Source organism: Bos taurus, chromosome X, assembly GCF_002263795.3.
Source record: "Bos taurus isolate L1 Dominette 01449 registration number 42190680 breed Hereford chromosome X, ARS-UCD2.0, whole genome shotgun sequence".
Classification (NCBI taxonomy): domain Eukaryota; kingdom Metazoa; phylum Chordata; class Mammalia; order Artiodactyla; family Bovidae; genus Bos; species Bos taurus.
Window position 1 is genome coordinate 116,264,472 of NC_037357.1, and position 25,247 is coordinate 116,289,718.

The 25,247-nt window shown below is 33.8% G+C and overlaps 1 non-coding gene across 1 annotated transcript in view; it reads left to right on the top strand.

Annotated features, from left to right (window-relative positions):
- PPP4R3C (protein phosphatase 4 regulatory subunit 3C) overlaps nucleotides 1–25,247 on the top strand; it is a 180,564-nt gene that overhangs the window by 38,799 nt on the left and 116,518 nt on the right. The window contains exon 3 of the transcript XR_003033531.2: nucleotides 19,499–19,549. This is a non-coding gene — a transcript (protein phosphatase 4 regulatory subunit 3C). The remainder of the gene's footprint in view (nucleotides 1–19,498; nucleotides 19,550–25,247) is intronic.

Below are 25,247 nucleotides of genomic sequence, written 5' to 3' on the forward strand. Positions count from 1 at the left end.
ATCAAGGCTACTACTTGTTGAAGTCTACAAATAGTCTACCGTCATCCTCTTGGATCTGTCCAGTTTCTGCAAGGCCCAGACTGGTGAATTAAACAGAAATAAAATAGGGACCACTTTCCTTGTAGCCTTTAGATCTTTAAAGGTGTCACTACTTTTTAGCCTCGCCTACAGGTACACTGATGTTTTTGATATCTCTTGGCCAGGAAGGAGAGGCATTTTTAGAAGCTTCTGTTTGGTTGTTCCTTCTATGATAGCACTTTCTCAAAAATGTGCTAAACTCAAACCATCAAAGTACGGACAAATCCCATAAAAGGAAAGATATCATTGCAAATAAATGATTGCAGCACTATACACTGATTTTCCTATTAAATACTTTAAACATAAAGATGTGTATCTTGTTAAAATAAATATTACATATAATTTGTATGTGTGTACATATACATATGTGTATGATATATATATATATATGTATATATATAAACTATTACATTTGCTATGACACCAGCTTTATGCAAACAATATTGAGCACTCATTTTAGTAATTTCAGATCCCACATTTAGGCATATAGGTGTAGATTCTTATGTATATTTTTCAAAATTTCATCTTAAGAGTATGCATTTAGTATGCATGTGTTTTTTCTCTTATCTGATAATTTCAGAACACTTGGAGTAGTCCCGTGAAACCTAGAGGCACTCAGTGCAGAGTTTTTGATGGTATGGTATGTGTGACTTGAGAGTTTTGGAATGCCTGGTTTGTGTTGTCCACCCGAACACTTTAATATATATAGCTTAACAATATTGCAAGCCTGATTTCATTTTAATGCTGCATTAGCTGGGTGAGCTTGATGTATTGTGACAGAGTGTAAATTCAACTATTGAATCTTTAACAATAAATAATGAACAGGGTTTGTAATAGGGAACAATAAAGCATGATGTTGATAGAGGCAGAATTGAAATGATGACAAAATATAGCAATCTACTATCAGACAACTTAATTAAACTTTAGCTGTTGGGTGCCTGGATTCTATTACTTTAAGGTGATTTGGTGTGAGTGCATAAGCTAGAAATTATTATTCTCTACTGGACAGCAGTGATTTGGCTTTTTATTATAAAAGAGGAGCTATATAAATTTTGTTTAAAAGCATTAGACATATGTATTAAGCTTTAGCACTAAAACCGAGAGTCATTTGGCAAGGAATCCGGTGACCTGAGGATGGAAATGCTGATGATAGACCATAAGCATTTGAGGGGCCTGCCAGGAGACACATCTGGAAGACTGGTTTTTGATTCACTTCAGCTTGCACTGGACACATAGGAATTTATTTCGGTTGTTTTATACCAGCTGTTTTGTAGCTGGTGAATGGGTTGTAGAATCTGCAGAATAGTCAGTTGTCACCAGGGGACCTAAAGGAGATAAAACTGCTATGAGAATGACAGTGTTAATTCCAGTGAAATTTCCCATAGCTATGCCTCCCTATCAGAAACACCTAGAAATCTGTGAAATCCTTTCTGGGATCAGGTGCTATCCTCTGCCTTCGGAAGCATTTGCCTCTTTTCCATTAAATAAATTTACATTCTATAACTCTGTGGCATCTTTTCACACCATTCTGAGAGTTTCAGCACAATATTTAGCCACTATTAATTTTCAGTTTCTTCTTGGATAAAATAAAAATAAGGGTCATGTGAAGAAAACAGGAAATTATGGCTGGGAGGCTTGGCCATAGTTCTTGTGGCACATGGTAGAAGCACAATATCTGTTGAATAGTCAGTCTCATTACTTCTTCTGATTAACAACTGTAACAATATAGATATAGCAATAACTTTGGGGATGTCAGCTCTGATTAAGAGAACTCCCTTCCTCAATGAAGTATTGCCCCAGTCCCTGTATCTCGTTGTATGGGCAACTGAAACCACAGTAACAGTGCATGATATGGTTCTGTGTACTTTTGATTAGACCAGCGTTTGACATGGGGCCTGAGCTGTTTTAATTAGATTTTCCTAGGAATGGGCAATTGCCATGCAGTTAGGTTCTGTAAATGTTGGAACTGAGAGACTCATCATTCCTAGAGGAGACTTCTTCAGGCTTATTTGCAAAAAGTTGCAAAGAAAATTATGTTCAGGATAATAAGAATGAAGCAGATGGAGAAGCAGAAAGAATGGAATGGAAGAGGGCCACCCGTATGCCTATAACTTTTTAAATTCCCAGTTCTGATTTTCCCTTAGGACTCCCTTTGAATTTGGGATAAACCCAAGTATCCATCCTGTAAAGATATGTTGTTGCTTAATTTAACTGGAGTTATTGCCCATTATGTATATTCAAAAGAAATTTAACTAAAGTCAGAGAAGGACAGATACTGTATGTTTTCACTTATATGTGGAATCTAAAGCAACAACAACAACATAAAAACAAATACAACAAAACAGAAACAGAGAACAAACTTGTGGTTACCAGAGGAGATGGGAATAGGGGTATGGGCCAAATAGGGGATGAGGATTAAGAGATACAAACATCCAGTTATAAAACAGATGTCACGAAGATGTAAAGTACAGCACGGGGAATATAGTCAATAATATTGTAATAACTTTGTATAGTGTGTAATCTATAAATATCAAATCACTATGTTGTACACATGAAACTAAGTCAATTATGCTTCAATAAAAATAAATGAATAATTTAAAATTTAGAAAGTAAAGCAAAAAGTGAAACAGTGTCCACCAGATTATATCATTTATCAGCATTAATAGTTGAAACTACTTCTGTTTTGTTACAATATGATACCAAGATCTACATGATCAGTATGTAAAAGACTTAAAACATTTTAGTAACATTACCTATTTAATTGGTTATATTTTATATATAAGAAATTAACAACCTTGAAAACAATTTTTGTGCAGAAAAAAATTGATTGTTTAACTCTGAGACCAAAATAAAGTCTTTTACTTGAAATATAAGTACAACTTAGAATTGCTTCAAAAATATGTTAGCAATCTTGTTAAGAGACATACAGTTTTATATATTTACTAAAGGTAAAATATATAAAGTTTAAATTAAACTGTTCTCTGTAACATACAGCATGTAAGCTATTTTTCCCCCAAAAAAGGAACTTCTTAGCCATATTACTTTAAGAGATGAATTACTTATTTGATTCTAATACATTTTTATGAATTGTATTTCATTTTCTATCCATTATCTTGGTAAAGTTACTAAAGTATTTAAATGGTGATTAACACAAATGAAAGAAGAGGAAACAAAAACTAAAAATAATTCAGTTAAAGCAATAAAGAAATAAGACTTGGAAAAAATTACCAAACATAATACAATGAAGAAATACTGGAATGGGGCTTCAAAAGAAAATTAAATTCAGTATAGCAAAGAAAATCATGATTATTTGTGAAAATAACGTGCAGACGATGACTTCCACTGAGTTAAACACCATGGTTCACATGCAACCAGAGTGCTGGATCTTGCCTCTGTCATGGTAGGTTAGTATTCAAAGTGAAAACACTGTGAAGCCCAGTTGAAGATTAAATAATTCTCTGTTAAATAATCATAGGTTTTGTTGAAGAAACTCAGGCCACCTTAGAAGACTCTATAAAAGATAATGACAACCAGTGAAGCTCTTTTCTAGAAAATAATTGAACAAATCTCAGAGGAAATTGTGTATTCCATATAGGAAAGGATTCATGAAAAAAATACTTAAGAAGAAGTCATACTTCATTAATTCTGATATCACTCAGGTCTTACAGCACTATTTTTAGAATTATTGAAGTTTACTTTTATCCAGTACATAAAAATTAAACCCACATTATTTGTTTGCTATTCTGATGTAAGCTGTTCTGAACTGTTAATCCTTCTTCTTTGTCTTTTTAAATAGCATAGTAAACAGCAGTATTTTGTCATAATTTAAAATAATTTCAGTTGTATTGATTTTACATAGCTCTGTTTTTCAAGCCCCTAATATCTTTTTTTCCAATTTTATTGAGGTATAATTGACATATAACATTGTATAAGTTTAAGGTATACTGAATAATGATTTGATATATGTATATATTACAAAATTATTATCACAGTAACTTTAGTTAACATCCATCACTTTAGTTAACAATTTTTCTTTCTTGTGATGATAACTTTTAAGATCTACTCTCTTGAAACTTTCCAGTATACAATACAATATTAACTATAGTCATCATGCTGCACATTATGTCCCCAGAACTTACTTAGCTTATAATTGAAAGTTTGCACCTTTTGACCACCTCACCCAATCTCCCATCCTCCATTCTCCCTGCTGGCAATCACAAATTTTTCTCTATTTATATGAATTTCTTTTTTTATGGATTCCATATATAAGTGATACCATACAGTATTTCTTTCTTTATCTGACTTATTTCACTTAGCATAATGCCCTCAAGTTCCATCCATGTTGTTGCAAGTGGCAAGATTTCTTTCTTTTTTGTGGTTAACATTCCATTCATATTTACCACATTTCCTTTATGCATTCATCAGTGGACACTTAGTTTGGCTCCATGTTATGGTTACTGTAAGTAATGCTGCAATGAACAACTCAATAACAACAAAAACCCCAAATAATCCAATTAAAAATGCGCAAAGGACCTGAATAGACATTTTGTCAAAGAAAATACTCATATGGTCAATAGGGACATGATAAGGTGCTCAACAACATTAATTATCAGAGAAATGCAAATCAAAACTACAATGAGGTATCACACCTCCCACCTGTTAGAATATCTATTATTAAAAAAAAATGAGATAACAAGTGCTGGAGAGGGTGTGGAGAAAAGGAAACTCCTGTACACTGTTGGTGGGAATGTAAATAGGTACAGCCACTATGGAAAACAGTATGGAAGTTCCTCAAAAAATTAAAAATAGAATTACCATATGATCCAGCAATTCTACTTCTGGGTATACATCCTAATATCTTTTTAAATATATTCCTGGTCTCCATCCTAGATTTAATATTGTCAGCTGACATATCTTTTTATACATGTATTCTTGCTGCTCAAAGTCCCTTCATTCTCTAATTTGATGTTTCTAATATGCTATCCCTGGTGGCTCAAATGGTAAAGAATCTGCCTGCAATGTGAGAGATCTGGTTCAATGCCTGGGTCAGGAAGATCTCCTGGAGAAAGAAATGGCAACCCACTCCAGTATTCTTGCTTGGAAAATTCCATGGATAGAGGAGCCTAGCAGGCTATAGTCCATGGAGTCGCAAAGAGTCAGACACGACTGAGCAACTAACACGTTCACTTTCACTTTCAATATATTATAGTTTGGGGAATCAGAAAATCAAACTACTGTAATTAGAATGTTGGGTCTGAGATGAGTAAACGGATCCTCTTTCAGCATCTAAGAGGTTTTCTAGGGTTAAAGTGCATGAAAACAGATAAAAAGGCTATATTTTGACTTCTCAGAAAATTTTTAAATGTAATATTATTATTGTTGCTTGATTAGGAGTAGTTTACAAAGGAAAAAAAATCACTAGAGAAATGATGAACTAGTGAAAAATACAATTTACCAAAATCTAAAGAAAAAAGTCACACAACATTTGAACTTGAAAAGATACATTACTGGGCATAGGAAATAGTGTAATAAATATGACCTCATTGAAGTTTAAGGACAGTTAATGCTTCTTATCTCTTCCAAAATAAAAACATACTATCTCCTTTTCACTTTCTTTATATCAAGATACTTTACATCAAGCCCATGCCTTCTTTTCTTCATCTACTGGGAGAGAATTTTCCTCAAGGAACTCAGAAGGTGGTGCCAAGTTAAGTCAGTCTATGTCTATCAATCTTAATTCTACCAGGTCTTGAAGAGACCAGTAAAAAGTTTAGAAAATGCACCTTTGGAACAGGTTTGGAGATCCCTGGTAATGCATCCAGATTTAAGCGTTTGAGAGAGATGTGTAACATTCTCTGTACTTAAGTTTCTCCTATCATATCACTGTTTTCTTCAAAGCACTACTCCTCTAGTCTCTCATTCATCAGTCTTGTTCAGCTCCATCAGTGGTGAGAATTCAGGTATGTCTCTCTTATTTATGAAAGAGGTACAAGATTATTCAGTAAACAGTGATTGTAAAACGTGCCTGCAAGAACCTGCTTCATTAGAGCCCCTTTCTAATAACCCATAGCTAGTGTCTTACATTCCGAGTTACCCTGATCTGAATGTATAAGGGCAGTGCTTTTGCTATTTTGGTAGATGTCAAGGATGAATTTAACCCACATATTCCAGCTTCAGTAAAGATCTTTCCATAAAAAGGATATGAGTCAGTATTTCCAAACTCTTCAGGTCTCCAAATCCCCAAATCGAAAAATACTAGTACAATATATGGTTTGAGCAAACTCAGGGAGATAGTGAAGGACAGGGAAGCCTGGCGTTCTGCAATTCATTAGGTTGCAAAGAGTCTGACATGACTTAGTGACTGAACAACAACAGTATAGCATAATAAAATACTAGTACATGGTATAAAATTATATATATGTATATATATATTACTTTAAGAAGAAAAATAATCTTCAACCTCATGAAGCATTAACAAAGACTTCTTTAATTTAGTGGCCACCATACAGCTAAAATTTTTCATCTAGGTTGTTAAGCAGTCTCCTCTATACAATATCTTTTACGCATCAGTTGTATCCTATGAAACTTAATATTCTAAGTCTGATGAACTCCAGTCTTACACTAATTACCTTGCAAGAGAGGTTGGTAAGAGTGAAGAATATGGTTTTAGCTCATTTCAATTATTATTATATACTTAAGTGCAATAAGATTTTGCATAGTATATACAATTTCTCAGATGAGAGCCCCACCCCCATAGAACTCAAATAGAATCAGGTTCAGCCTCACAGCCATCTGACTCTAGACATCTTGACCCAATATGTATGTCTAGTCTAAATTTTCTTAATGAAAGCTGTGTACAAGTTTTACTTAATGCTTCACACACACAAAAATCTTCTAAACATACTGGTTAAGCATCTTTCTTCTCCCTAAATTTCCTAACTTATCAAAGTTGCTAAGAAAGATAGCATAACCTCTTTACTTTAGAATCTACTCTTCAGTACTCTCCACTGAATTTGTTATCCATCAGACTGTTTTTTTATTTCTTCCTCCATTGTATCCACCGGGCTTCCCTGATGGCTCAGCAGGAAAGAATATGCCTGCCAATGCAGGAGACATGGTTTGATCCTGGGTTGGGAAGATCCCCTGGAGAAGGGAATGGAAACCCACTCCAGTATTCTTGCCTTGGAAATCCCACAGGGAGAGGAACCTGGTGGGCTACAGTCTATGGGGTCGCAAAGAGTCGGACACGACTGAGTGACTAAACAACAACAACCATTATCAGTAGAATGAGTATTCGTGGAGGGTCCCTACACTCACTTAACAATTTCTCTTATAACTAATATTCATTAAAAAAAATCGGTGAATGGACTTCCCCACTTTTTCATATAAGTTAAGAGACAAAGATTTTTGTTAAATAATTTTTCTTGTGCTTCTCGAGTTATTAATACATTGATAGCATTCTTCATTCATTCATAAGATTTTTACAAAGCTTCTATAATGTGCATACCTTAATGCTAGGCATTGAAAAAGATATACATACTAAAGTGAAAGATGTGATGTATGGTCTGCATCCTTCAGGAATATATTGCTAAGCAGAAGAAATAATGCTGTCTTGAGTAAGGGCAACTGAACCTGGTAGTTCAGAATATGAACATGACATAAAATAAGAAATGGTCCGAAGGTGACATAAAATAAGAAATGGTCTGCTACCATAGTGTACATTTAGGAAGTTTTTATTTGGCTAGCACTGTAATGCCCTAAACTAGGCAAATTATCATTATGCATTGAATTTCATTTCCAAATATAGAAAGGAGGAACAGTCCACTATGCATGGACATTAAAGATAAAAGGTTATGTTTAAGAAAGAGCAGCCCTCAAACTAGTATCTTCATAGATGATGTTATTATGAGAGTGTGAAAAGCTGAAGATAGGAAAAATTTGTTGGCTGTATGTGAACATCTAGACCAATATGTTGTTTGAATCTCTGCTGAAACGGTTCAGTAAAACTGCACTGCTACCTTCTAATAGAAGATATCAGAGAATATCATAAAATATCAGTGTGTCTAGTTATTAAAAGTTTAGCCAATTAATGAAAAATTGGAAAATATCAATCTTCTGTAGCTTTATGGAAAGGTGTAAATTCCAATAAACATCTGCTTCCTTGTTTTGTGTTATTGCATGAAAAAAAATCAGGATAAATCTCCCAACATGGCAACAAATGTAACAAATAAATTGCAAATGGTCACAGAGGGCCTTTAAACTCTCACAGCCTTTAAAGCTATCTAACCCTCTAAGCCCCCAGCTGATAACAGCACACATTTCATATCCACTCATGACAAAATAAAAATGTGTACCTGTGGCTATTAATGTTGATTGATATATAGTTGAAATGGTTGTGTTCCAGCACACTGTACTTCAGAAATACACTTTATACATGTTGTGAGTCTGTGATATCACTTCTTGTTTTATGATTTCTGCTTCTGGCTCTGTGAAAACTTCTTGGCTAAATCTCCACTAAATGATATATGATTGGTGTCTTTTTGCTTGAATTAAAGCTTCCAAATGTATTTTGTGTGATTTTTATATCATTTTGAACTTCATAATACAGGCTGTGAATAATTCACTTTGGTTGAATAAAAAGTGTCTAAAGGTGAATAAGTGAATAACTAGAATGATGCATTTTAAATATGGTTCCTTGGCACTTTAAATTCCTAAGCTGTCTTTTAGGCCAAAAATAAAGTGTAAAATCGCACACCAAGGTTTGAAAGGTTGTCATCCAGATCTCAAAAATAAGGACAAAAGCGTTAAAGCAAAGCAGTTAAACTCCAACAGAAAATGTACAAAATAATAAATGTAATAAAAAATTCTAGAATTCACTCGTGAGAACATAACAATTAAACCAAAATGGCTGTATTTCCCTTAAACCAAGAATAAGGACTGCAGCCCTGGGCTCTACAAAGTTGCAAATATCACAAAATAAACAAAATGTTTCTTAGGGGACATCTAAGTGTCACTAGCTATTATAATTTGGTTATTACAGAAAATACATTAAAATGTAACTACATTTCAAAAGTAAATCTATTGTGTACATATACACAATGGAGTATTACTCAGCCATTAAAAAGAATACATTTGAATCAGTTCTAATGAGGTGGATGAAACTGGAGCCTATTATACAGAGTGAAGTAAGCCAGAAGGAAAAACATCAATACAGTATACTAACGCATATATATGGAATTTAGAAAGATGGTAACAATAACCCGGTGTACGAGACAGCAAAAGAGACACTGATGTATAGAACAGTCTTATGGACTCTGTGGGAGAGGGAGAGGGTGGGAAGATTTTGGAGAATTACATTGAAACATGTAAAATATCATGTAAGAAACGAGATGCCAGTCCAGGTTCGATGCACGATACTGGATGCTTGGGGCTAGTGCACTGGGACGACCCAGAGGGATGGTATGGGGAGGGAGGAGGGAGGAGGGTTCAGGATGGGGAACACATGTATATCTGTGGCAGATTCATTTTGATATTTGGCAAAACTAATACAATTATGTAAAGTTTAAAAATAAAATAAAATTAAAAAAATAAATAAATAAAAGATACTTCAAAGAGAACGTTACTTCCTTGGAATTTATAAAGAGTACTGATGAACCTATTTGCAGATCAGCAATGGAGACATAGACATAAAGAACAGACTTATGGACACGGCTGCGGGGGAGGAAAGAGAGGGTACAATGTATGGAGAGGGTAACATGGAAACTTACATTACTATATGTAAAATAGATAGCCAATGGAAATTTGCTGTTGACTCAGGAAACTCAAACCGGGCTTAGTAACAACCTAGAGGGGTTGGATGGGGAGGGAGGTGGGAGGGATGTTCAAGTGGGAGGAAACACAGGTAAGCCTATGGCTGTTGATGTTTGGTAGAAATCAACACGACACTGTAAAGTAATAATCCTTCAATTAAAAATAAATATTTTTTTTTAAAAAAAGTAAATCTAAAATTTTACCTGTTTAAAATAATTTTGTTTCATTAAATATGAAGTGTGGGTTGTCTTTTACCTTAATAGATAATTTTAAGTATTAGGAGAAAAAATATTTTAAGTCATAAGAAAATAATTTCAGTTGTTTTATTCTTATATTTCCTAGCATTCATATTTTCTGTGAAAATATTTCAAATTATTTACACTTTGGATGCAATTGCATCTTTTAATTTTGTTGACTTACTATAACACAGATTATGTAAAAATTCAGTTATAACACGAGTAGTACTTTTGCTGATATAAAGGCAAGACTATATATATTTTATAGAATAGATATAAAAATAACTGATGAATTACGTCTTTGTGAAACTTCTGGTCTCTCAGTTGTGTTCTACTCTTTGTGGCCCCATTGACTATAACCCGCCAGGCTCCTCTGTCCATGGGATTTCCTAGGCAAAAATTCTGAAGTGGGTTGACATTCCCTTCTCCAGGGGGATCTTCCCGACCCAGGGATCAAATCCAGATCTCTTGCATTATAGGCAGATTCTTTACCATCTGAGCCACCTGGGGTATTGCTCAGCTAAACATTGCTAGACTTTCTACATGTAACAGTAGTAATTAAACTTTATTATCTGTGTTATTTTGTGACTCTTAGTCAAATGAAGCCAAGAACTTAACACAATTTTTTTTGTATTTATATTTTTGAGTTTATTTTTTATTGAAGTAACACTTCAATATGTTTCACGTGTAAAACATCATATTTCTACTTCTAAATACCCTATAGTGTGCTCGCCATCAAAACTTTAGTTTCCACTTGTCACCATAAAATTTATATCTTGCCGTGTGTGACAACGTGGATGGAACCTGAGGTTATTATGCTAAGTGAAACAAATCAGAAAATACTATATGATTTCACTCATGTATTTTATATATATTTTGAAGCTAAGAGCAGTTCTTTTAGAAGTTCTTTTTAACTTGAGTGTTTTAAAATATTACAATGTAGGCATTCGTTTTCTACTTATACTCTTGTTCAGGGCTTCACAGATGATAGGAGTGAGCTTGCAAAAAGACAACGTCTGTTTCCAGTAAAATGGCAAGATTATGGCATGCTTTTCAAAGAAACTGATAGTATCTTCTTGTCTAGCACTTTGGAAATACATACTTTGTATTTAAAAATAATTATTTGGAAGAAAACAGTTAAAGAAACTGAATGGACATATGACAAATATTCAGAATTATACTGTCAATTTTTATCTGTGAAATTGGTATCATATTTTATTTCCTGTATATTCCTTTATTATTTTCTGTATTTTCTGGATATTCTACAATAACAATTAAGGATTTAATTAATATAATTAGAACATAATTCAAATATGCTTCTGTTATATTACCAATATTTACATAAATCCGAGTATTTCAGTTTCTGTAACTCTAATGGTCTTTATTTATTTGAACAATGCATTTCCTTAAGCACTATGTTAAAACAAAAACAATAGTTTAAACAGTGATTGTATAAAATGTTTTGTCCTCCTTCCATTCATATTCAATTCAGTTCAGTTCAGTCACTCAGTCATGTCTGACTCTTTGCGATCCCATGGACTGCAGCAGGCTTCCCTTTCCATCTGCTGCCAGGCTTCCCTGTCCATAACCAACTCCCAAAGTTTACTCAAACTTATGTCCATTGAGTCAGTGATGCCATCCAACATGCCATCCTCTGTCGTCCTATTCTCTTCCCACCTTTAGTCTTTACCAGCGTCAGGGTCTTTTCAAATGAGTCACCTCTTTACATCAGGTGGCCAAAGTATTGGACTTCCAGCTTCAGCATCAGTCCTTCCAATGACTATTCAGGACTGATTTCCTTTAGGATGGACTGGTTGGGTCTCCTTGCAGTCCAAGGGACTCTCAAGAGTCTTCTCCAGCACCACAGTTCAAAAGCATCAATTCTTCGGCACTCGGCTTTCTTCGTAGTCCAGCTCTCACATCCATACATGACTACTGGAAAAACCATAGCTTTGATTAGATGGACCTTTGTTGGCAATGTAATGTCTCTGCTTTTTAATATGCTGTCTAGGTTGGTCATAACTTTCCTTCCCAGGAGTAAGCGTCTTTTAATTTCATGGCTGCAATCACCATCTGCAGTGATTTTGGAGCCCCCCAAAATAAAGTCTGTCACTGTTTCCATTGTTTCCCCATCTATTTGCCATGAAGTGATGGGACCAGATGCCATGATCTTCGTTTTCTGAATGTTGAGTTTTAAGCCAACTTTTTCACTCTCTCACTTTCATCAAGAGGCTCTTTAGTTCTTCTTCACTTTCTGCCATAAGGGTGGTGTCATCTGTGTATCTGAGGTTATTGATATTTCTCCTGGCAATCTTGATTCCAGCTTGTGCTTCATCCAGTCCAGCATTTCACTTGATGTACTCTGCATGTAAGTTAAATAAGCAGGGTGACAATATACAGCCTTGATGTACTCCTTTCCCGATTTGGAACTGGTCTCTTGTTCCATGTCCAGTTCTATTACTTCTTGACCTGAAAAGGAGGCAGGTCAGGTGGTCTGGTATTCCCATCTCTCTAAGTATTTTCCCCAGTTTATTGTGATCCAGACAGTCAAAGGCTTTGGCGTAATCAATGAAGCAGAAGTAGATGTTTTTTTCTGGAACTCTCTTGCTTTTTCAGTGATCCAACAGATGTTGGCAATTTGATCCATTCATATTAACTGATCATAAAGAGTATTTGAACAAACTGAATGGAAAAACAATCTTAACTTTATGTTGTCCTTTTCTTCTTTCCTTTCATCTCCTCTCTCTCCTTCTTCATTGTATACTAGGATGTCTTCAAAAAATTGCTCAGAATCCCTTTCTTGACTTCCTTAGAATAAAATAAATAAATAAATAAATATGTGTGTGTGTGTGTGTGTGTGTGTGTGTGTGTGTGTTTATGTATGGTGGCTCAGACAGTAAAGGATCTGCCTGCAATGTGAGGGACCAAGGTTTGATCCCTGGGTTGGGAAGATCCCCTGGCAGAGGAAATGGCAACCCACTCCAGTATTCTTGCCTGGAGAATTCCATGGACGGAGGAGCCTAGAAGGCTATATATAGTCCATGGGGTCTCAAAGAGTCAGATACGACTGAGCAACTGACTCTTTCACTTTTTTTCATATATATATATATATATATATATATATATATATATAACATCTTTTTGGTGTTAGTAGGGATCCAGTAAAGTAAAAGTACGTGGAGAAATAAGGTGTTTATTTTTATAAAATTCCATGACACGTAGAATCATGTTAGATGCTACAGATATATTTTCAAAAATGTTTCTTTGCTTTGAGATTAGAAAACATAAAGTTCCATTTCTCAGGAGCTTTCATTCTTAATGAAATGCAGTATACTAACACATATATATGGAATTTAGAAAGATGATAAGGATAACCCTGTATGGGAGACAGCAAAAGAGACACAGATGTATAGAACAGTCTTTTGGACTCTGTGGGAGAGGGAGAGGGTGGGATGATTTGGGAGAATGGCATTGAAACATGTATAATATCATATAAGAAATGAATCGCCAGTCCAGGTTCAATGCAGGATACAGGATGCTTGGGGCTGGTGCACTGGGAAGACCCAGAGGGATGGTACAGGGAGGGAGCTGGAAGGGGGGTTCAGGATTGGGAACATGTGTACACCCGTGGCAGATTCATGTTCATGTATGGCAAAACCAGTACAATATTGTAAAGTAATTAGCCTCCAATTAAAGTAAGTAAATTTAAATTAAAAAAAAAGAAAAAAAATAAAGTGAGTCTATATAAAAAAAAATAAAAAGCTTTCAACATCATCCAAAATAAAACATCAACATATGTAACCAACAGTGTAGAATTTAACTGAATATTTGTCACATCTTGTGTAACCACAGGTCTTTTTGTTATCAAATGTTTTGATATTTTTGTCCATGCTCTTCTTGAGTTATTTCTGCACATAATTAAAATAAATTGTTAAAACTAAGAAATAGTAAAACTGGTTATCTAATGCTGATGGTGATGATGATCCCTATATTGATATTTAGCATAGTAGTGTGGAGGAGGTAATTGGAGGTGGTGTGGTAAAAGTAGCGTACATTTTTGGGTGAAATGACTGTTAATAACTGGAAGCCCAACCAAGGCATATAAGCATAGAATATATGAGTCAGGAATTGGTGTTTATTTGGCATAGCTTCATAGATTGTTAGAACTGCAAAGAAAGTAGTAGTCATCTATCTTACCACTTCATTTTATTTCTACTGTTTTATTTTTTTTTACCATAACAGAAAAGAAATATATGTATAATATGGAAAATAAAGAAAATGGGAATATAAAAAGGAAAGGAAAAATGACACATAATTATGTAATCTAAAATTATTGTTGTTAATGTTTCAGTCTAGATAGTTTTCTCTTTGTGTGTATGAGTGTTTTTTTTTAAGTAAGGCCAAAATGTGTATATTTATATCTACATCTATCTATCTATTTTTATATATATATTTATATATTTTTTATATATATTTATCTTTATATATATATATAGTTGTGTGTATGTTATTTTGAAACCTGAGCTTTAATTAAATTCTTGTTGTGGACATTCTTATAACGGACATTTTTACTACTCAACATTTCAGTTGTAAGAGTGCACTTGACCTAATATAAATGCTTACAGGCCAAGGTGATGATTACTGAATAAAGAGCTCTTCACAGTTTACTATATGAAGTTAATAGGTCCTTAATACTGAAACCAGAAAAGAACAAGATAATAATAAAACATTATTGGTGAAACTCCCTTATATGATATGTATGCATATAAGAACATTAGTAACTAAAATTGATAGTATGGTAAAAATCATGACCTAATAGGATTTATCTCAGAAAGCCAAAGTGTTAATCACTCAGTTGTGTACGACTCTTTGTGACCACATGAACTGTAGCGCACCAGGCTTCTCTGTCCATGGAATTCTCCAGGCAAGAATGCTGGAATGGGTTGCCATTTCCTTCTCCAGGCAGAAAGGCAGAGAGAGTTCCATATTTAAAAACTTATCACTGTCATTCACTATATTAATACATGAAGCAGAAAGGCCAGATGATCTTTTAATAGAAGCAAAAGAAACTTTTGAGAGCACTGCCACATGTATGTTAATACACTTAGTAAACTAGAGACAGTGGGATTTCCTTTGACATAAAAGCATTCAGAAGATTAGAAAGGCAGTTAAAAGATGAGCTGCGTTCTCACTAAACACACGGATAAGTTAAGATTGGTTCCATTTCTGCTACAATCCATCATTATTCTGAAAGTGCTGTTAGATAGTAACAGAACAAACAAATAAAAATCATTGTCTCTGTGTCAGATATTTGCTTATAAAATTAAAGAAAACCAGTGGAGACATTATTAGAATGTACCAATTGCTTCAGCAAGTATAGTATATTCAAGATCAACTTTAAAAATCAAAACCATTGCTTTATAGCAACAATAACTAACTGGGGTAGGAAAATAAAATACTTTGCAAAAGCAATACAGTTTAAGCCCCACCCCCACAACCAGGAAGCTTAACCTAAACTCTGTAACACTTTTTATATAGAAAATTATATAACATGCTTGAAGTGCATAAAAGAAGGCCTGAATAAATGGAAAGATAGACAGGTTTCCTGGATAAAACTAGGCACAGTATTTTTAATAATGTCAATTATCCCTTATTTCTTCAAAATCCTATGTATACCTAATGACAAACCCAATAGAGTACTTAATGAACAGAGTAAGTTTATATGAGGGTGTAAAATTATGTGTTTAGCTATTTTTTTAGTAAAATTAGAACAAACAGAGGAATTCACCCTACAGATAGAAAGGTATTTATAAATTGTAACAAACTAAAATAATGTTTTGTTTCACAAGCTATTTAAAGAGAATTATGAGTCAGGAAGCATATCTATGCACATGTGGACATTTGATATATGACAGAGGTGGCATCATAAGCATTGTAGAAAGCAAATGCTTTTCAATAAAGATGTTGGAAAGCCTGCCTTTCCAATTGGGAATAAAAGGACATACATTCCAGGTGGATTAAAAAGACATACATTCCAGGTAGACAAAAGTTTTAAATAAGTACTTAAAACAGATGAAAAAATAAAAGAATCCTTTCATAACCTCATATTAGGGAGAGCTTTTTGTATATAACAACACACACATACAGCTGAGTATATTTGAAAAAGTAGATTAAATGTAGGTTATTATTTTAAAGATAAAAACTCAGACTTCTCTTCCAAACTGCAAATTCATGTATAAGTTCCCCTATCACATCCTCTGCTAAAAACTCTCCAGTATTTCCTTGTCTCACACTAAAAAAGCTAGAATAAAATGACCTTTTGGGCCCTTTATTGTATGGCTCCCTGGTACCTCTCTTCCTTCATCTCCTACTGTTCTCCTCACACTCCATTCCAGCCACACTGGCATTAGATACATTTTAATCAGTATCATTGAGTTTCATGTTTTCTCTTTCCCCTTTCTGTCACTGCCCTCTGTCCAGATATCCATATGATTTATTTTACCTCATTCTTTCAGATATTTGACTTTTGTGATATTTGCCCTTCATCAGTTGCCTTTCTATCTTCCCTGGTAGCTCAGACGGTAAAGCGTCTGCCTACAATGTGGGAGACCCAGGTTCAGTCCCTGGGTCGGGAAGATCCTCTGGAGAAGGAAATGGCAATCCACTCCAGTACTCTTGCCTGGAAAATCCCATGGATGGAGGAGTGTGGTAGGCTACAGTCCATGGGGTCGCAAAGAGTCAGACATGACTTAGCGACATCACTTTCAGTTGCCTTTCTTGGCAACTGTATTTAAAAATCACTCTTGGCTATTGTCAATAATCCCGCAGTGAACGTGGATATGCAGCTAGATATCTCTTCAAGACAGTGATTTCAATTCCTTTGCATAGATACCCAAAAGTGAAATTGCTGGATCATATGATAATTCCATTTTAGATTTTTTTAAAGAACCACTAAACTGTTCTCTATAATGACTGTATCATTTTACATTCGCACCACCAGTGGAGAAGCGTTCCCTTTTCTCCACATTCTTGCCAACATTTGTTATCTCTTGTCTTTTTGATTATAGCCATAATGACAGGGCTTGGGGGAGAGGGAAATGGGGTGATATAGATCAAAGTGTACAAATTATAGTTCATATAAGCTCTGAGGATTAATGTACAGGTGGTGGCTATAGTTTAAAATATTATATTTGATGCTTAGGAGTCACTGAGAGTAGATCTTAAGTGTTACCATGACACAGAAAGAATAAATTATGTTAATTATGTGAGGTAATGGCTGTGTTAATTATCTTGATCTTTGTAATCATTCTACAGTGTATATGCATACCAAGTCATCACATTTTACACCTTAAATATATACTATATAATATATATTATGTATAAGTATATAATATATAAATATATTTTTCAATTATTAATTAAGTTAAAAAAGTATTAAATCCCTCCAGATCTCCCTCTCACTTGCTGAGTATTTCTTCTATAGCAGTTACTGCAATCTGACTTTTTATATCTTTTACTTTTTATATTTTCTCTGTCCAAACCTCCCCCAGCCTGCCACTAGAGTATAAGCTCCATGAGAACAGATTTTTATGCTGTTTATTTTCATGTCTCTGGCACCAAAGACAGTGTTTGACAGTGGCTCAATACATTTTTAAAATGAATTAATAAACAGGGATCTTGGGGATATTGGGAGAAAAGTGGGCAGGACATGAATGGACAGAACACTTTCTATAGATGGATTGTCTCATTACTTTCAAAAATAGCAAGTGAGTGTGAGAAATTATAATTAGTGGTTAATTTTGTGCTTTCTTATACTTTTACAATTTATAAAAATGAAAAATAGCTCAAAAATGAGATGAAATCATTAATCACTAGATTCCAAGGATGTGCACACGCTTGTGATTCTTAATCCATATTGCTGCTCAGCAGATGCAGCAACCTTTACTCTGTCTGGTGCCAGCATTTCTTGCAGACCTATCTTTAAACCAGACCTACATAGTTTCCCTCTTGTGTTGTCTAGTCATAAGGAATTCTCCATGACACCATAGGTATTGGTTAAGAATAAGGTAGCAAAGGGGCAGGAATGAGCAGTAGAAAAAAAAATAAACCTCTCTCCTCTTGCACTGCAGTTTCTTGCTGATGGCTTCCATTAGCCAAACTCCACCAGAATGCAGAGGACTAGGTAGCTCAGGTGATGAAGTCTGCAGTCACCAGCTTGACAGAGAGAAATGGAAATTTGTTGTGGTGGGATGAGTGTGAATAACCATCACAAATTGAATCTGTTGAAATCTGGTGTTATATTGACTCAACTCTTGAACTATCAATATTGTAAAGTAATTAACCTCCAATTAAAATAAATTTATATTAAAAAAACTATCAATAAAAGATTTAGACAGGACATACCTTAAATAGGTAATATTTTAATAATGTCATTCCTAAATATGTAGTTTGCATAAATTTTCCTATTATTCAAAAATAACTGGCATGTGTGAGTAAGGGTATAAATTTAAATGTAAGAGTAAGGCAAGTGGATAAAGAAAGGGTGTTTCACTGATTTCAATCAACAGCTGTCAAATATACTTAGAAAATAATAAACAAATACCTTGCTAAATTTCCAGAGCACTCTAACCTGGATGACTCACTTATTTGGTTTTTCAAAGAGCAGTGAACTTTCCATGATTGATGTTTCCTCCATAAGATGGCATATTTCCTCATCATTTAGTTAAGTACCAGGTTGAAAATACTTAGAGCTTTTGGATTTCCATACTCTCTAGAAGTAATTGTTAGAGCCCTATAGTTTTGTTGATCATAAATTATTTCCTGTAATTCTAACAATGCTAAAGAAACTTAATTTTTCTGTAGGATAGTCTGAACAAATAAAACTCTACACTCATTTTTTTAATGAACATTTTCTTGATTTATACCTTCTAGAAAGATTCTTTGTGATATAAGCTCTTCCTTTTGAAGATAGTGTTCTCAGAACATATTCCAGAGATACTTGCTTTAAATATACTCATTGTCTTGTTCTGATATCTATAATGTGACATTTTTGTTTCATGCAAATTAAATAAATCTCTCATGCTATATATTTTATAAAATGCTAAGATGATCATATCTGTTTTATAAAACTCAAATTTTCAAAACTTTCACCCGGTAACTATTGCCCTGACATAACAGGAAAAGTCAGTTTCTAAAAAGAAAGAACTATGGATTATTTTATCTAATATTGCACATTGGAAAACAAATAACTTATTTTTATCGAGGACATTCTTCAGTATTCACACAATGTCTTCTTATCTATTTATTTTATTTTACTGTATTTGAAACATTATTCTGAAATATATATATGTGTGTATGTGTTTGTGTGTGTATAGAGAGACCCTGAAGAAGTGGAAATCATTGATTCATCTTAAAGTCAACACTCTGTAAGTATTGACATAGGTCAAAAATATAACATTGTATCAGTATAGAAGTCTCTCTTTTGCCACAGTCTTGTTAAAACCATCCTGTCTCACAAATACAACCATGCTCCTGTCATTTACCGTAATCCTCTGCTTACTTTCCTGCATACTTTTACCACATAGCAACCATTCTTAAATACTTAAGTTTAATTTTATGTTTTCTCTTTATAAAGATGTTTGTAAGGAATCTTTGGTTTACATTATATTTTTGAGTTGTCTGTTACTTCATGCAGCTCTCTTTATCTATTTTCATTGCTGTATAGTTTTCTCTATAATAATATATAATAATTTTTCCCTTTGACTCTTGATTTGAAATTTGGGTTAGCTATAGTTTGCATTTTATAAATAATGTTGTTAAGACTATTCTTTTGCATGTCTCAGTGTACAAGAGGAACAAATTTAAGCACTGAACAGTCCAAACCTCTAATTTAACTGTCAAGATACTAATTACTTATGGAGTTAAATAGCAGTCAGGGTTATTTTTTCAGATTGAACTTTGCTATGCTTTAGAAGGAAAACATATTTTTCCATCCAAAGTATATTGTTTTTCAGCCATTTTTGCCTTTCCTGTTTCCCACATCTGCCAAATTTTCCCACTCCTTTACTCTTCTGTATGGAGAATATTTTATTGTCCTTTATGTTTTATATAATTACTACAGTCATTGATAACATAATTGATAATTTTTATCCAAAAATATTTACATCTTGAAGAAAATTAAGTAGTTTTTCTTTTCTTTATGTACATGTAGGTACCTTAATTCCAAGCTTTGAGAAAGAGCCACATAAACATCCCATAATGCTTGAATGATATATAATAATGTCAGAGGAGAGAACATTACTTTCTGACCTTCACACAAATTCTCCTATGCCCCATTGCTAGAGGACTGAGAGCCCTTTAAACTTTGTGACCTACTTAGCATGGCTGTAAATGTCATTCTTATTCATAGCAACATTTAATGCTTTCCTGGATTTTGCTAAACTATTTACCACAATGATATATTACAAAATTGAATTCCACAGCTTGATTATGTGCTGCATAAAGAATTGTATTGTTCATCAGTCTAAAGTGGAATGATTCCTTCTCATTGAGAGTAAGCCTATTTCCGTAGTATGAGAATGGGAGGAGAAAACACCTTATGTTTTCAGTAAAACATTTATTACTTTTATAGCTGCTTTTCCTTTGCATAGTTTACTTCTCTCTAGTACTAAGTAAATCATGCTATAATGTCTTGCAGACTTAATTTTTATTTTTATTTTGGCCTTTTTACCCAGCATTAACATTTGGCCTGATTTTAATGTCACATTTTACATAATTTTCATTATAAATTGACTACTGAGTGAAACTGATGCTCTAAAGAAATCTAGAAGTACTGCAAGGAAAAGACATCAGCATTATATTATACAGTTAGGAATAAATCAGAATTGAAAATTCAGAACTTTAAAGTTCTATTTATATGAGTGTTTCCTATTATCTTTTCTTACATCTGCTAGAAAATCAGAACATATTTTCTTCTATCTTTTTAATTACATTAAAATTTTTATTTAAAATAAATATATACTCATCAACATTGAAATAAATTTTTAGATAATATTTATCTTTTACATGTGTGAAAATCAATGCAAAATTTTGTTCATGTTAACTCTAAACCTGAATGGCCTCACCTTGAATATTCTTTGCAAAGACATTTGGAATTAGCACTTCTGTCCATGAAAGTGTTTCAGAAGCACTTTTCTAATAGCAACAGGAAAGGAATATAATTATCTACCCACAAAATTCTTTGCAGCAGTGTTATTCTTTGAATACTGAATTTAGGACCAATAGTTTATGTACATCCTAAAATACTTTATATATATATAATTCCAACAGGAAACAGATTTTTTGAATATAGAAAATAGGAGACAAAATACAACTGATGAATAGTGTCCACAGAAATATTGATACTCAAAAGAGTAAAATGGCTGTAAGAATTTTATGAAAATAAACTTAAATAATTAATTTTTGACCGTAAGTTTAGATGATATCAAGAGCTTATTACTTTGCATATGAGTGTTTCTTATGGGATTCTTTTCATATATTAATTCAGACATGCTTGCCATAACCTTTCTTATCATAGACTATTCTATGAAAGTTAAATTTAGAAGGCTGCCAGGTGAACTTTTTATAGCAAACATATTGCTTTTCATCCATTAAACAATGTAATTGCTTGAGCAAATCAAATGTGTGTATATTAATAATCATATCAAGATCTCTAACCCCTCCAGACTACAATGATACAGTAATTTAACAAGAACAGTTTTGTTCCTCTATAAGCTTGTCAGATCTAGGTTTTAATTATCTTCTTACCACCTCTAGGCCTTTTCATATTCACAAAGTGTGTAAATTAATGTAGCCTCTCATTTTGAAAGAGTTAAGAAATAAGACTATCCTAGAATATTTCTTACCTCTATTGACCACATATCTGACTTCCCGTAGAACGTAATTCAAAGAGAAAATACAGAAACCTAATTTGAGAGTAAGATGAGTAGGAAAAAATCTTTGCTCTCAACAAAACAAATACTGACAATCCTTAGGGTCACCAAAGTGTAACTGAGGGAAAATTAGTTTAAATAAAGGTTTTTACAAATTTCCAAAGGGAAACTAATTCTGTCTTCATTTCAATAGATTTTCTTTGTTCAACAAACATTTTTAAACACCTACTGTATGTTAGGCACTATTTTAAACTTGAGGCCATAATATTGAACTAAAAAGACAAAGTGCCCATATTTGTCTGATTACATTTTACATGCTAAGGGAGAGAAAAATAAATAATTAAACATGTGATATGTAATATATCAGATAGTAGTAAGTGTTGTATAAAAAAAAGGAAAGAAAATGAAATGAAGTAATGGGATGTAGTGAATGAGGGAGAAATTCTAGGAAATGATAAAAACTTTCTCTTCCTACATGAAAGTTCAGAAGCAATCTGTAGCAAGGGAGCAAAACATGGATATCTGTGGGAAGAACATTAGAGCTGTTAAAGCAGATTCCAAGGTTTAGAGTCTGATAATTAAAATAATGGAATTACCACTCACTGAGTTAAGAAAGACTGAAGGAGAAGACCATTGGCAAAAATCAGGAGTTTTGATTTAGGCACGTTGTTTTTAAAATACCTGTTAGATATCCCAAAGATATCACATAGTTTGATATGAGACTAGAATTCTAGTGAGATTTATATTGAATTATAAATTTGGTAGTTATCTACATAGGGATGGTCTTTGAAGCTGTAAGTCTTGATGTGATAATGAGGGACTGGGAATAGCTGGAGTAGAAAGGAGGTCTGAAGGCTGAGCCCTGAAATTTTCCAGTTGATGGTGTCTAGAAGAAGACGAGCACTAGAAACTGAAAAAGAGTACTCATGTGATCAAAAGAAAACCAAGAAAATCCGTTGTCCTGGAAGCCAAAGGTCTGTCTTGTCAAACGAAGCTATGGTTTTTCCAGTGGTCATATATGGATGTGAGAGTTGAACCATAAAGAAAACTGATCGCTGAAGAACTGACGCTTTTGAACTGTGGTGTTGAGCAAGCTCCGGGAGATGGTGAAGGAAAGGGAAGCCTGTTGTGCTGCAGTCCATGGGGTTGCAAAGAGTCAGACATGACTGAGTGACTGAACAACAACAATGATTTGAAAGTAAAAGAAAGAGAAGGACATATTCATTTGTAAAGAGAGAAGAGGGTATGAAAGAACTAGTTATCTAAGAAAGTAGGAGAACAAATGCATTAGGGATATAAGGTATAATTCCATTAGGACTCATAGATTTATAATGAAATCCTGTTAGCAACTTTATATATTTTTCAGGTTTAGATACTCTGGTGCAGATATGAAATAGGCAGAGAAATTATATTTAGTTGTGATTGGGGTTTTATCAAGCAAGTAAAATGAATGAAGAGGGGGGAAGGAAACTGAAAATGTATATAAGGGCAGCTAGGCTGGGTGAGGTTGATGGTGATGATTAAACGGTTGAGAAATAGGGAAAACACGAAACTAATTTGATGGTGTCATGGAGTTGTATTACACTGGAGGTTAGTTTATAAGATGGAGGGAATGAGAAAGAAAAGAGGTAGTGATGAAAATGGATACATGGAAATGAGATTATGGAATGAGTACAGATATCAGTTATATTGACTATCAGGGAGAGAGAAAGAGGGAGTGAAGGAGTGCAGACTGAGTTCTTGACTTAGTATTTGAGTCAGGAGACAGCTAGGTCATGGTTCAGCATTGCATTCATGGGTACTAAGAACTCTGGTTTCAGGTACCACAAAACTCCGTAAGAATGCACATTCTCTTGTTTTTTCAGTACTGCCTTTGTTGTCATTTTCTCAGAAAAACAGGTGTAGGAGAGAATTGTTAGGCTGAGTGCATTATCATTGTATTTGTGAGTCTTTTAGAATTCATTTTGTTTTGCCTGCTAACCCTTTGATCAATAGCTTTGATAGCCAAACCCAGCATTTCCCCTCAAGTAGCATCCTTGGCTCATTGTTACCTGAAGAAAGGCTCTTTTCTCTGGAAATCACCTCATTTAAGCTTCGGTGCCTCTATTCTTTGATAGTCCTTTAGAAATGTATGGGTTTTGTTTTATCTGGATTTATCTTGATGACTGTGGGAAAAAAGGTATTCTACATCATTTTACATCCGATACAGAGTGGAATTCACTACACATGTTTTCAACTTAATGCATATTCCACTATAATCACAATATTTTAGGATGAACTTAACCAATGCCTGATTGAAGAAAACCAAATAAATCTTTTCCTTATTCTTCTAAATGATTACGATCACTTTTCTTCCCCTGGACCTCCATCTGTAGTGTTCAGTATATTTGGGGGTATGTAGCACATCCTGCAATATTCTTACCCCTCTTGTATTATTCCAAGTAGAGAATCCTCACAACTTGGTCTTCAAGAAACCACTTTTTGTATCTAGAATGGCTCAACACTTCATCTGTTAGTGTACCTGACACAATGTTTTGGCCATGATAATCAGATTTCTAGATTCTTCATCATGTTTTTCATCTGAATGTGTTCACGTTTGTTTATAGTTCTGTAATTTGGCATCCACAGTTGGAAAAATCCCTCCATATTCAAGACCCATACAGTTATATCTAACTACATGATTCCACCACTTTATGATATATAACTTTCATAAATTTCTAAACTGCAGTGAGAGATTTCAGTTTGGTTTCAAATTGAGCTTCTAGTCAAATAAAACACTTCGACCATCTTCATGTGGAAAACAAAGCAGCTTACTCTAGCCACTCCCCTCTCTGTTCTGGGGGGTGGCTAGAGTAAGCAAATCGAACAAAAAAGATCAAGATTTTATCCCCATTGTAATTTACTTTGTTTTTACAAACCAAAATTATAGTCTAGTTGTCCTATTAATTATTTTGAATTTTTGTCTAATATATTATGTATTGACTCGATTTTAAAAACAGAAAATTTTTAAAGCATGTTTTATGCACTTTATTTTGAGACTTCAATCTTTGTCCCTCATTTATGTCTATCCCTTTACCACAATTAAAGTATTTTAAAATACTGTCTTTGTTCATCATGTTTGTACATCTCACAAAAGTGTAATTGATTAGAAAGTTTTTAAGCCTGCTCTGGTCCTTTTAAAAATTGAAGACTA